Source organism: Bombina bombina, chromosome 9 (assembly GCF_027579735.1).
Source record: "Bombina bombina isolate aBomBom1 chromosome 9, aBomBom1.pri, whole genome shotgun sequence".
In the NCBI taxonomy this organism is placed as follows: Eukaryota; Metazoa; Chordata; class Amphibia; order Anura; family Bombinatoridae; genus Bombina; species Bombina bombina.
The window spans coordinates 66,337,710-66,349,917 of NC_069507.1; the positions used below are offsets into that span (position 1 = coordinate 66,337,710).

A 12,208-nucleotide genomic window follows, 5' to 3' on the forward strand; every position below is an offset into this window, starting at 1 on the left:
ATAACTCCCTTGAACCTTACTCCAACAATATGCGCTAGTATTAAGGCCAATGGTTCAAAGTCTCTTATACCCTTTACATAATTTTCACATTCATGTGTATAAGCTATTAATTAAATGAATGCAATGCAATAGTTTAATATGACTCTGACTTCAGAAATATATATGCAATATCACTTAAAGGGATAGAAAACCCCCATTTTTTTTCTTTCATGATTCAGATAGAGCATGCAATTTTAAGCAACTTTCTAATTTACTCCTATTATCAATTTGTCTTTGTTCTCTTGTTATCTTTATTAGAATGTAAGCTTGGTTGAGAACCTTGGTTGAACTCTATATTGGTGGCTAAATGTAATCCACCAATCACAAGTGCTAGCCAGGGTGCTGAAACCAAAAATAGGCCGACTCCCTAGCTTATATTTCCTATTTTTTCAAATAAAAATACCAGAGAATAGTGAAAAATTGATGACAGGAGTAAAATTGAATAGTGGCTTAAAGTTGCATGCTCTATCTGATTATGAAAGAAAAAAAATTGAGTTTACTATCCCTTTAAGACCTTTACTAAAAACATTCAGGTTTAAAAGTTTATTATTTAATGGAAAGATGCTGTTATCACTTTTTTGTATTTATCTTCCCTAATTTGAAAGACATCCTTTAATGATGGTTTTGATATGCAATGAAGTCTCCTTATGGAGCTTGAGGGCCCGTGTTTCTAAAGACTGCCTGCTCCATAACCCTGTCCGCCTGCTCTGATGAGGCGGACAGGAATCGCCGGAATTCAACCCAATCGAGTACGATCGGGTGTGATTGACACCCCCCCTGCTTGCAGCCGATTGGCCGCGAGGTCTGCAGAGGGCGGCGGGTTTTGCACCCAGCAGCTCTCAGGAGTGCTGGCTGCAATGCCTGAACACAGAGAGTGTATTGCTCTCCGCTTTCAGCGATGTCTGTCGGACCTGATCCGCACTGTCGGATCCGGTCCGAAAGACATTCATAAATACGGCCTCTAAAAACTTTAATGACAACTACCTATCATACACCTATCTGTCTAAGGGTCCGATGATCTAAAAGTTCTCTGCTCTGGCGAGTTGATCTAAGTAGTCTCCCAGTGAGGTCCCTCAAAGAATTTTAGAAATGCAAATTATAGTTCAAGAGATGTTTATCTCACTATTCAGGGTTCTGGATGTAAATAATAGACTACATTACAATTTAATATCTAAAAAAAAATCCAAAGATATTATGTGATTTCTTCCCCATGACCGTGAGTTTTATACCATTAGGCCCAAAGTTAAGCGTCTTGTCTAACAAATATCATAAAATTGACTGCAAGCCAAGAATGGGTGCAATTAAGGGACATTTAACTAATATGGGATTAATTTGTATTAAGCATATATTGGAAAATAATTAATATTACTTTCCCCAAACTTTAAAATCCAGTTATACTCTCAATAAATTCAAATAAAGATCTGACTTAGATATTTGCCATAAAATACACAAGAAGGTCTTTAGTACTGTAATCTGTCTTTACAAATTAAATAAGGATCTCAATACTTGAGGAAAAGTCTATGTGTTACATGGATACCCAAATCCATAATGTCCTCTCCGGAGTTCAGATTGTGACATTGCTTGATAAATGAACATGTTTGAGAGCATAATTTGATTATAAAATGCACTCAATGACACCCACAGCTGATCCAGCGACCTGTCCTCGTATTGTTTAGCACAACATTTTCTTCATCATCAAAGTACAACAAATTGATAGAGTTGAGCTTATCGGGGACACAGCATGGGGTAGAGATATCCTTGTTGAGTTTGAGAGCATGGACAATAGACTGTACTGTTGCATGATTGGTGGCCCCATAACCCCTTGACCTAACGGAAAGAGGCAAGTGCCCTTGCAGTAGTAAGCATTATAGCCTTTAGGGGAAATTATCCATCCAGCCCATCCAATCTCCTCAAAGTCCACATAAAGGGGCTTTCTCTGGCATGGGGGTTGACTGTCATCAAACAACTCTCTGATTCCTTCGACTCTTGGTCAGTTCCACTACCACTGGGTACTTGTGTTGTGGAGGCAGAAGGATAGATGGATCCTCTGGTTGCATCATTATACCTAAAATAATAAAGTCAAAATAAAATAAGGGTTTAATGATTATGTTAGCATAACCCACTTATGGTAATAAATACAGCAAAGTCTAGATGATCCAGGCATTCAAATATAGTATATCCAATATACTCCTTTACAATATATAAATGGTTATACTAAGGTCTTAAATAAGTACAGAAATATCCCAATACTATAAAGAAAACATAAATTTATCATATTTAAATCAGAGGTAAAATATTATTTAGCATTAAGGGAATTGAATGAAAAAATGGTGCTCAATATGATTACTTGCTTGATTAATAATTTATTTAGCTTGTATGGAGCATACATGGAGCATTTCATTAAATAACCATTAAATACAGTATTATTGCATACTCATCAGATGCATAATTGTAAGACAATGCAATAGCACTTAGTCTGAATTTCAAATGAGTAGTAAATCTTTTTCTGACAAATTTCAAAGTCACTTCCATTTTCCCTGCCCCCTCACAAAATGTGTGTGTGTATATATATATATATATACATATACATTTTAGATTTGGATTTCGGAATAGTTTGGATTTTGGAATATTTGCATCTTTAAAATGGGACAGTTGGGAGAGGACATGGAACCAAGTGTAAACAACATTATCTTATGTCATTTAGGTAATATTTACATGTAATAATACAGCTTATACATGTAACTAAAGGTCACGTTTGTAATACCTTTGTGACTTACAAGCAGGGAAAATAGTAATTTTTTTTTTTTTTTTTTTAATTAGTGAACAATTATGGATTTTAGAACAAGTCTGGATGTTAGAATTACGGATTTGGGAATTTGTACTCTACATATAAATATATATGGGTCAAACATGTTTCGTATCGAAAATACTGTACTTTTTCAATGAACCACTATATATATATATATATACTGTAAAATCTTGCACATGGCCTCCGAAAGTGAATATAAAAAAAGATTGTGAACTTTTTGATATTTGTAATCATGAAAGTGTAATTATCCCTTTAAATCTTAGCTTTTTTTGCTGTTGCTAAGACGTTAATATTGAGTCACTATTTCTCTTTCTTTACTGAAACTATAAATCATAGGCACTTGTAACAGGTCTGATTCACCTTTAAATTTAATTTAAAATGTTATCTTACCTGTGTCTTTCATTTGAGGTGGTGGTGGCGCAAGCATGGTGTGAGGGATACCTCTTCTTCCATCATCACTGAAGAGGACAAGATAGGACCTCTTGTCATCTGTATAGTGTTTGCTTAAGCCCAACAGATCCATCTCTAGGTAGTTCCCAGAGGGTAACATAGGAAGTGATGAGAACCCATGATTTGTACGGTTGTCTCCAACCCCCACCTAGACACCTGAAAAACACAAGTGTGGTCAGAGCATGTTAACAGAGCAGGAAAACCCAACAAATTCACACAAATTCATAAATATATGCTAGAAACTTTCAAAATACAACAATCCAATTCATAACATCCCAGAAGTCTCACAAGAGACTTCATGACCAACATATAATCATAAAAAAACTACTGAAAAAAAAGTGTTTTTACATATTATACATTGTGCAACTTACAGATTTTAAACCTTGAGGGTTATAAAACTTGCCAAACACTTAACTCTAAACTCTTTTACTACACTCACTATTATGGTGTCCACTTAAATTAAAAGCAAGCATCAAACAGGTGAATTACTTACTGTCATGAGTAACGTTGAACTCCTCCCAACCCTGAGAATATAGTGGTAGAAGTCTGGAGGCTATAAGATTCCCCTCGCAAAGGTTTGGACCCACTGTCCATCAAGCTCATATAAATCCCACCTATAAAAGGATAAAGGAAATGTTAAATACACAAGATTAGGTGACATTGTCGGAGGGAAGAAAACAGAAAAAAATCAGAAAAAACCACCATAATTAAAAGATAGGAAATTCAAAATTAATACTTGCATGATTCAGATAGAGCATGTCATTTTAAGACACTTTTAAATTCATTCTATTTTCAAATGTGCTTTGTTCTCTTAGTATCCCTTGTTAAAAAATGAATACGCACATATCGCTACACTAGTGGGAACTGCTGCTAATTGGTGCCTGCACACATTTGTCTCTTGTGATTGGCTAAATATATATTTTCAGCTTCCTGTCAGTAGTACAATGCTGTTTCTTCAGCCAATGGATAACAACAGAATGAAGAAATTTTGATATAAATTAAATTGGAAAGTTGTTTAAAATTGCATGCTCTATCTGAATCATAAAAGAAAAATTTAGTGTTTACTATCCCTTTAAGTTTGTATTCGCTCCACAAAAAATAACAAGTGGTCACCCCCTCAAGCAAAGATAACCATTTCATAGCTAACAGGTGCCAGTGACAGCAAATGGTGAATGAACAAATAAATTAATTATAAAATTACATTCAAGACTATATTAAAGCATATATAGTTATAATAATTAGCACAGAAATATTAAAAGTTAAAGAAATATTCAAGTAAAAAAATAATCACACATAAAAAGAAATTACAATATGTTGCTTAAATGCTCATAAACACTATTGGGGGATATGTTTTTGCATAATTTTATTTCTATCAGTGGATTGTTCATTAAAGACTTCTATAGTCGTTGTTGATAAACAGACACACAGTTTTGAAACCATAAAAACATAATTTGTACATTTACAGTTACTTACATACCTACTACATTGCCCTAATAAAAATTTGGCCTTTCCTATGTTTACATTTAATGATTCAATTAGTCAGTTTATCTTAATTGCTTTTCTTAATGAAGATGATAATTGTCTCTAACTAAGAAAACTGACATTGTTTTCTTGTTTGCTAAACAAGCGTCTCATTGTTTATTGAACTCCTTATCATGTAACACACAATGACAATATGTAAAATAAATAAAGGTTGATGCATAGTAAGTCTAATTAACCTGGCACCAATTTACAAAGTCTCCCAATATATATCGGCAGTGCCCTTAGAGAAGGCCTATGATATGGGTGTATGCTATGATAGCACTATTAGGCGCGTGGGTTCAATTAAAAATAATAATAATAATGTTTAAAGAGACAGGTTAGTGGTACTAGCACAATGGTGAACACAAATATATAATTAGTTTATAATTGATAAATCTTTTCACCGCTTAACATCCATAGAAGTTTATGTAAACCAACAGTGCGTTTAGATTATGGGTCACGTATTTGTCTCTCAGGGCTGATAGACCAATTAAAACAAAAAATATTAATTCTGTATAAATGCTTAATATACATAAGGTGCAAAATTAGCAATTATTTAGCAAAGTATTGTGCCACAAAGCTAAATATGAGCACTCTACACACCCACACACACACACTATGAAAAAATGATTTTGCTGGGCAGTACTAAAAGTACATTTATGACACAATCACCTTTTAAAGGGACAATCAACACCAAAATTGTTATTGTTTAAAAAGATAGATAATGCCTTTAGTACACATTCCCAGCTTTGCACAGCCAACATTGTTATATTAAGTATACTTATAACATTTAAACCTCTAAAATTTTCTAAATGTCTGTCTGTTTCTAAGGCACTAAAGAGTCAGCCCCATGATCCACGTGCTTTTTTTATTAGCTTTTCACAACAGGGGAGTGCTAAGTTCATATGAGCCATATAGATAAGATTTGTGCTCATGCCCGTGGGTTCTAACAACACAGCACTAATGGCTTAAATGCAAGTCAATATATAATAATAAAAAGTCATGTGATCAGGGGGCAGTCAGAAGATGCTCAGATACAGGTAATCACAAGATGACTAAAAAGTTTATTAATATAAGCATGTTTTCTGTGCAAAGACTGGGAATGGGTAATAAAGTGATTATCTTCTTTGAAACAATAACCATTTTTTGACTGTCCGTTTAAATCTACCCATATCATTTCCATGGTTTGCAATAGGCACCTCACTCCAATAAATACATTTGACATAAAAAGTGTTTTTTTTTTTAACAATCTACATGACAATATTGCACCAGATAGAATCACAACAAACTGACTAAAATGCCAATAAGTGGATTTCTTACCCGCAGAAGTGGTTGTCTTTGGGCTTTCCTAAGGGCTTCCATTTAAAAAGAACGCAATTCTGCCTTCAACATCTTCCTCACTGCCTACCAACGGTCGAAGATGTTGAAGAAAAAAATAGGTTGTCCTGGTTCTGCATAACCTAGAGAGAAAAGATAAATACATTATGTTCTAAACAGAACAAAAAAGATCAATAATTTAATTCCTAAAGTCACTCTTGCATACCTACGTATCTTATCTCTAAGACTCAGTATAGATGAGGGGGTTCCCTTTACTCATTTATCGGTTGAGGTGGATACATTTTAGGTAAATGGAATTTAAAAAGAGGTTAGATAGGTTGTAATGATTCCTGCCCCTACGGTCATATATTTTCAAAGTAAATATTCTCCAAGTTAACAGACAATATAGTTACATAATTTGCAACATAACATATAACCCAAGCATCTATCTAACTTTTCATTACTATCTAAATACTTGTTTTCTCAAAGTTATATACTGTGTCTGAACCAGGGTATCATTTTAGTTCCATTGACCTAATACTACTATTCCATGGTTTAAACAACATTACAGTGCAATAGCACACCGTCCAAACATTTTTTGATGTGTGTATGTTATTTATATACATATATATGTATTTATCTATGTATGTGTGCATGCAGGTATGTATTTTTTGTTTTTAACTTTTGTATGTGTGCAGTGCTGGTATGTATTTATGTACATATATATGAATTTATGTATGTACATATATATGAATTTATCTATGTATGCGTGCATGCAGATATGTATGTATTATGTACATATGTATGTGTGCATGCAGGTACATATTTATGTAGATATACATGTATGTGCCATGCCAGGTATATATTTATGTACATATATATGAATTTATGTATGTACATATATATGTATTTATCTATGTATGCGTGCATGAAGATAAGTATGTATTTATGTACATGCAGGTACATATTTAATGTACATATATATGAATTTTTGTATTGTACATATATATGTATGAATGTATTTATGTAGTAGTTAATATAAAATGTGTCTTTACACTTACCTTTATTTTCAAATACTTCTAACCACATTGCCCTCTACGTAGTCCAGGTGCTTTTGGTACTGCCATCAGGCGCTGCCACCTGGCTGTATAGTTCCAACATGAACTGTGGAGGCTTTTTGCCTGGCAAAGTGTTATCGTGGCATCTCCCCTATGGCATAAGACCTCTTGCAATTTTTGGATAGCCTCAGATACCACTGCAGTTACAGGGGCATTCTTTAAAGGTGACCTCCCTTCCTTTAGCGCCAAATGGAACAGCACCACAGAGCCAAAGTGAAGGATGATGATGAGCCAGAGTAGGGCTAAACCCATACTGGCACTTTGTGCTGTATTGGCACTACACACACTTTCACATTCAAAAATCTCTCTACACCTGGTATCTCTTTAAATTAATGTAGGACAAAACCTGCTACTATTGTGCTTATATCCTATGATGATGTCACACAATGTTGTGACAAACTAAAGTCCCCAAAATAGCTCAATCTACTAGTCCAATTAGGATCCACAAAATGTTCAGGTTTTGCAGTGATGAAATGTGTCAAGATCTGCAGTCTGTAAAGCTTCTGCAGTCTCTCCTGTGCACACACTTGTCAGATCCTCTGTATGTTAGAGATGTTTGGTATGTAAAGCCCCTGGTCCTGGACCCCCTTTATATAGGCCATGTAACCCCCACCCCCCCAACACCTCTGCTGAATTGCTAATCTTTTTATTCACTGAAGGGGGGAGTAACCCAATAAGTGTGAACAAGCCCAAAAGTGTTTCTATTGTAACATTGTCATATACAGGTTATGTTAATGTCCCCAGGGTGCTAAGTAACCAGAAGCATAATTATTTAACACATTCCTTTTTGGATAAACCTAATGTATAACATGTAGGAGCAGTAAGTCAGGAATACGTTTTTATAACTTTTTAAACAAATGTAGTAAATTATAATTATTTAAAAACTTGTGATTTTTAATAACACCTTATTTGTTTGGTTTGGAAGATATTGTTTTATTGGGTATATTTATAATAGTATCTCAACAGGTAAATAAGTATTTTACTTCATATTAGTGTTTGAAGTCTCTGCTGCACTAAATAAAGTTTATTATTATTATCTTATTATTACCTAGTGGGATGTAAATATAAAAAAATTGCTCTATGAAAACATATAATACCTTTACTGGGGGATGACTCTAAACACTCTAAAACACAGGGTTCTGTGCTTTTCCCCTATTGTTTATTATTATTAAATATTATTAAAAATAAAAATAATAATATTAATATTAAGGCACTGATGAACCACTAAAGTCATTAGATCACGTGTTATACTTTACAGCACAGCATAGAGATATAGGGCCCATATCCCTAAAATCAGGAATTCCAAAATCCATATTATTGTAAAATACAGACATTTATCATTATATTTTTTTTTAATTTAAAATGATACAAATTAGCATTTCTCCCCGCTAGTAATTCACAATCTTCCTCTGCCTGCCTTCTTTGGTTTGGTTTTGTGTTATAAAATGTAAATTCCCAGTCTATATTTATTTAAACAACTTTTACCTTTCTGATAACAGCATTGTAGTGTTCTTTCTGATGGGACTGTGTATACAAAAGTATTACAAATTATATAAAACTACTCTTAGGTTACATGTATAAGCTGTTTTATGGCGGTGTAAATATATTGCCTAAATGACATGACATTTACACTAGGGGGCCAATTTATTAAACATATGTCCAAACATGACAGACATTGGTGAACTACTTGTGCAATGCCGCCCCCTGCAGATTCGTGGCCAATGGCCGATAGCAGGGGGTGTCAATCAACCCGATCGTTTCTGATCGGGTTGATATTGCTGTCGCCTGCTCAGAGGCGGCGGACCAGTTGTGGAGCACGCGGTCCTTAATGGGGGATCAGGGGCCATATCGGCCCCTGATAATTTGGCCCCTTGGTCTCGTACTCTCTCCAAGCTGTTCCATATTAACAGAAGCAACTATAAAAATATAAAAAAATCCAAACTTTTCGGAAATCCCAAGCAGTTTGGATAAAATGTTTTTTATACCTGTACCACCGTATTTTGTTTTTTCTAATTGTCAACACATTTAAATGGACATTCTATTGTATAATGAAATGCTTTTATTAATAGTGCAAATGCTTGTTACAAACAGTTTACTTTACCCCACATAGTTAAAAACCAGCACAGCAGGCACGCTCTTGCCGTTTGCTGATTGGCAGCTACATATTAATGTAACTTCTGTTTGGCAAGGACATTATTGGAGAGTACACTTGGCGTTCTAGTTTTAAGTAATATGAAACCCAATATCATTCCCTTCATGAGTCAGATAGAGGGGCGCCGATTTATCAAATGTTCTAGTGAACTGCTTTGTGCAATGCCGTCCCTGCAGATTCACGGCCAATCGGCGGCTAGCAGGGAGTGTCAATCAACCCGAAAGTATACAATTGGGCGGATTGATGTCCGCAGCCTCAGAGGCCAGCGGGCGTGGTTAAGGAGCAGCGCTTTTTAACTGCTGTTTCCAGCGAGCCTGAAGGCTGACGCGAAACAGGGGCATCAAGGGCCATTCAGGCCTTGATAAATCGGCCCCAGAGTATGTACTTTTAACAAAATTTCCTAGTTTACCCCCTCCTATTATCAAATTTGCCTCATTCTCTTGGTGTCCCTTTGTTGAAAAGCATACCCAGGTAGGCTCATGAACTGGGAGCTAGCTGCTGATTGGTGGTTGCTCATATGTGGCCCTGTAATTGGCTTACCAATTGTTTAGCTAGCTAACAGTAGTCCATTTCTGCTACTTCAATAAAGGATATAATGAGAATTAAGCAAAATTGATAATAGAAGTGCATTGGAAAGTTGTTTAAAATTGTACGCTCTGTCTGAATCATGAAAGAAAAAAAAATTGGGTTTCATGTCCCTTTAGACTTTGCAAGAGTGAAACAAATAGTTTCCCACACGCAATTGTTTAATAATAAATAATCTAATGTATTTAACGGAATAGTCTAGTAAAAAATAAAACTTTCATGATTCAGATAGAGCATCCATTTTAAGCAATATTCTAATATACTCCCTATTATCAAATTTTCTTTGTTCTCTTGCTATCCTTATTTGGATGTAAGCATAGGAGCCGCCCATTTTTGGTTCAACAGCTGGGGTAGCGCTTGCCGATTGGTGGCTACATTTAGACACCAATCAAAAAGCATCAACTGAGGTGCGGAAATTAAATATGGGCCAGTTCTTATGCATACATTCTTGCTTTTTCAAATAAAGATGGCAAGAGAACGAAGAAAATTTGATAGTAGGAGTAAATTAGAAAGTTGCTTAAAATTACATGCTCTATCTGAATCATGGAAGTTTAATTTTTACTATATCAGTCTACTTATCTATAGATTGTCACTGAGTTGTATTTCCAAGTATATAACATGTATTGGTTATTGTTGAGAATCCACCTCCAAATATGCTGGTGTTATTCACACTACAAATCTGGCATTGCAACTTGTGACTTGTGAAAATTCACCTTGTGGTTTTATTTATACTAAAGAGAGAGAGGAAAAGTGTCAACAAAACTGAAAATGTCTGTTTTACAAAGTAAAGAATCAGTGCTGTGTAATAACTTTACTAATGATAATACATTTATTACCCAAATAGAACACAAAAGCTCATTACATGGTAAACAAACAGATTTGCATTTTAAGTGATAAATAAACAAGAGATAAAGCTACAACATGCACTCACATTATAACGTAACAACTACTATAGAAGGGTACAAATCTATATGTCAGAATCTGGTTGAAAATTTTCTCGTACTTTGATGCTGTAGTGTAATAATTGCTCATCAAGTAGCAAATATTTAAAGAGACACAAATGTATGTAAGTCTTTAGTGATCCTGTACAATATCACAGGTACATAGCCTATACTTTCTCCATCATTGCGCTCCGCTTCCATTGAGCCGAAAAAAAATGGAGCCCGTAAGCTAACCAGAAGTGGAAATGTATCTATGTGTTGGGAATTTAATTTGAAACAAATACATCCTATAAAAATGAGTCCTAGAGATTTTAGTTGAGATATGTTCATAATTTTTATGCAAATGTATGCTAATTACTATTACTAGTATTTTAACAGGGCAGCTGGAAATTACTGGTATAACACTGTACATCATGGTCAATTATAGTGTTGACCACTTATGCAACTAAAATACTGCCACAGGCCTGGCCAAAGTATTTACCATGTATTGGCTGTTTATATATTGTCTTATTAGCAGCAAGTTTAAAGTATTCTTTACTAGCCCTCAAAGTGAATGAAAATGCAATTGAAGACCCCAATCCAGTGAAGACAAAACAGTCCAGTATTTTTGACATCTTAGAATTCCATTGATGTTGTTGTTTTGTGTGTTCACATTTTTACTAATTTTATTTGACAAGAATATGATGTGTGTTATGGTTATTTAAATGAAATAATAATAAAGAAAAATAAAATATGAATTTTGTACATATACATTGGACCATAGCTATAGCTACACACAACATGATATATATATATATATTAATATATATATACAGTATATAAATAGTAGAGATGTGCACTCTCACCTTCAAAACCGTCTTGCCAGGGTGCTAGTGGATATTCACAACAGCAGTAAAGAAAACTTGCAACTCCACTTGATTTTTTTAAAACCTCAAGTTTACTGTGACCGTGTACGTTTCGGGGGATACATGTATCCCCTTCCTCAGACCTCAGAGGAAGGGGATACATTATCCCTGAAACGTTACACGGTCACAGTAAACTTGAGTTTTAAAAATCCAGTGAGTGCAAGTTTTCTTTTACTGCCGTTATATATATAGTAATATATATAATATATATATATATATAGACACCACACACATATACAGTAGTATTTCTCTTGTTTTATATTATGATGTTTTATATATCTATCCGATTCTGATGCCCTGTGTGAGATATGCTGTATAAATTAATATAACAGTTGGTGAGATAAATTATTTCACAAGAGGCAAAGCAGTTA

At 34.5% G+C, this 12,208-nt stretch overlaps 1 pseudogene; it reads right to left on the reverse strand.

Moving 5' to 3' along the window:
* Positions 1–1,667: 1,667 nt before the first annotated feature.
* Positions 1,668–7,506, reverse strand: LOC128640407 (bone morphogenetic protein 2-A-like; annotated as a pseudogene).
* Between the last annotated feature and the right edge of the window lie 4,702 nt (positions 7,507–12,208).